The following is a 3,191-nucleotide window of genomic DNA, read 5'->3' as shown; positions in this document are numbered from 1 at the left end:
CTTCCAACTAGAGATCCCATTTATAATGCAGCTCAAGAAAGAAAATGTTCGACTAAATGCACCCACAAGATATAATTACCAGCAGTAACAACGTATCAGCTTCATGTATTAAGTTGAACATCTCTCAGCTTTCTAAGAATAATGAGATACATGCAGCCCCAAGGAAGGCAGCTGACATTTATGCACAAGAGACAGTAAGAACATTGCTAATTGGGTATAGCCAACTGGTTAAATCAGCTGAAGCCAGCAATAAGGTGCCCTAAATTATTTGGCTTTTTGTTACAGAAATACAGGAGATATAGGTTGCACAAGTATAGATATTAGGCAGGATAGATGTAATAGATAAATAATTACAAGATTTAAATGCATGCTATGAGAAAGTTGAGCAGAGATACTCGGCTATAGAAGATATACAACTTCAGAAAAAGGTGAAAAATCGATTGTGGAGATCTGATCTACGTTTGGTTTTCCTGGAAAAAACATGGAAATGATCAATGCTGTATCTAAATTGATTACAACCAATATTCTTAAAGAATCTCAAACAGACCTTTCAAATGCTAGTACTCATAGGGTGCTCTTTACTAAGATAAAAGAGGGGACAAAACCTTGGACCATTCTAGTTTATTCTGAAGATTTAAGAATTAGAGAACATTTGGACTGGTGTCAACAGGCGGAGCAAGTCATCTACCAAAGAAGGAACTGCCCTAAGAAGTGGATAATGGTGTGGGGCAACTAGGGCACTAGTAGGTATTGGGGTGGTGCTGGGCAGAGACTGGGGTACTGAATTTTTGCTTTGTCAACTGCTGTGGACATAGGCCCTCATTATGAACATGGCGGACCATTCCGCTCCGCCGGCGGTAGAAACCGCCAACAGAGGAGTGGGCCGGACCGCCAAATAATGAACCAAACGAAAGTCAGGCATCCCGCGAACCACCCACCACCAGCAAAGGAGTGTAAAGTCCGCCCATACGCCGTTGGAGAGGCCCAACCCACCCATCAAATTATGAACCACCATTCCGCCGCCAGTTTCGGGGCGGGAACCACCACCACACAAAGCCAGGCGGAAATGAACCAAATATAAGGAAACACTCACCGGAGTCCCGTAGAACGCGCTGCGGCAGACATGGATAGAGAGCTGCAGATCATGCCAGCCCTGCGCCTTGCCATATACCTCCACGACCAAAACTACCATCAAAGACGAAGACGGTAAGTACCGCAACCTTCTGAACAAGGGAAGAAAGGGCACAGTCACATACCCACCCACTCCACCCACCCTGCAACGCCCCCCCAAGCCTTCACAGCAGCACAACCCATACCCCCCACAGCAAGAGGTACTTACCCAACACAAGGCTAATCCAACATGACCATAGTACATACAAATGCCCCACACCCATAACAAATTAAACAAAAGACCAGGGTTCAACCGCGTGCAGCCCAAACACAGGCCACACAGAAACTGAAGCTCACTGAGCCAAACAGTCTAAACAGGGCCAATGGCCAGTCCGTATGGCAACAATTGCCATGGGCCACAACGTGCCCAACCTGACTCCCACAAGTGCATGGCACTCCACGTCATGGGGCACCATATGGGCATCCAGGCACCTCACGGAAAGGGGGCAGGGGCTGGTGGGGTTGGGGATTTTTGACAGGGGTGGGCTTTTGACTTTCGTTTGGAAGAAGGAGGAGGTGGGCTTGTCCTTTGAAGGGGTGGGGGCTGTTTGGATCGGGTGGAGCTAGATGGCCTAGGCTCCATCCAGGCCATTTTCTTATCTGGGGAAGGGGCACGGGAATGTGAAGGGCGGACAGGGGTGGGCTGTGATGTGGAAGGAGCGGAATGGGCAAGGAGGTGAGCACGTTTGGGGACAAGACGGGGTGGGCCAGTGGGTTGGAAGTGGTCAGCACGGGAGAGGAAAAGTTTTCTTGGAGCAATTGGGGTGGGCATGGATGAGGGCGTGGGAGTGGAGGCAGAGGGTGTGGATGTATGTGGTGTAGGGGTGAGGGTAGTGGGTACAGGTGACTGCTCAGTATGCTGTGGTGTGGTGGATGTCTGATGGGTGGGTGTCTTGGTGCATTTGTGTGTTTTGGGAGGAGGGGGGGTGGACACAGTGGGAGAAGACAGACAGCTAGTTTGGATATATGTTGTGTGGGTGTCTGCAAGTCTGGTGAGTGTGCTGCATGTGTCAACTACAGCAGTGGTGGTGAGTGAAGGTGTGGTTTATGGGGTGCATGTATGGCTGTCTGCTATTGTGGTGAGGGCAGGAAGAGGAGCAGTAACAGTGACTGAAGGTGCAGTGCATGAGGGTGTGGATGTAGAAGGCACAGACAGGGAGGCGGAAGAGGTGGGCACACTGGGGGAAGTGGACGTTGTTGTGTGTGAAGGTGTCTGTTGGCTGTGTGATTGCTTGTGGTGGGAGGTGTGGTGCTTGTGTTTTGAAGTGTGTTTCTTCTGTGTTGATCTGCTTGACTGGGTGTCTGATTGTGTGCCTTGGACGGGTGAAGGGAGTGGGGTGCTGGAAGGGGGAGAGGAGGTTGGAGGGGGGACAGAATGGCCAGGGAAACTGGCTGTCGTCCGAGAGGGGGCCAGAGCCTGAAAAGATCTCTGTAGGGCAGACACAGCACCGTGAATGCCATCCAGATAGGCATTAGTCTGCTGCACCTCTGATGCTAGCCCCTGGTTGGCATTGACGATGGTTGTCTGCCCCACAGAGATGGTTCTCAGGAGGTCAATAGCCTCCTCTGTGAGGGCAGCAGGGCTGACTGGGGCAGCTGAGGAGGTGCCTGGGGCGAAGAAGACGCCCACCTTTCTGCATGTGCGGGCACAGGCAGCTCGGTGGAGAGCAGAAGGGAGGGTGGTGATGGAATGGGGGTGGCGGAAGATGTCACGGTAGTGGTGTGTGGACTAGGGTCCGCCACCGCCGGGGAGCCCCCATCGGAGGAGGTCTCGGAGTCACTACCTCCCTTAGTAGTAGCCTCCCCCGTGGAACTCCCATCACCCTCCCACCCACTGGTCCCCTGGGCGTCGGTTGTCTCTGCCTCGGAGGATCTGTGGGCCGCTGCCTCCCCACTTGCCATTGCCTCAGCTCCCTCGCCTGATGTTGATGCTGTACCAAACCAACACAAGAGAACAGGGATGGGGAGACAAAACAGGAGAGACACTTGTAAATAGCTGAATGCAGGTACATAATGGCCAG

This window comes from Pleurodeles waltl, chromosome 1_1 (assembly GCF_031143425.1).
Source record: "Pleurodeles waltl isolate 20211129_DDA chromosome 1_1, aPleWal1.hap1.20221129, whole genome shotgun sequence".
NCBI classification, from domain to species: domain Eukaryota; kingdom Metazoa; phylum Chordata; class Amphibia; order Caudata; family Salamandridae; genus Pleurodeles; species Pleurodeles waltl.
This window is presented reverse-complemented; position numbering follows the sequence as displayed.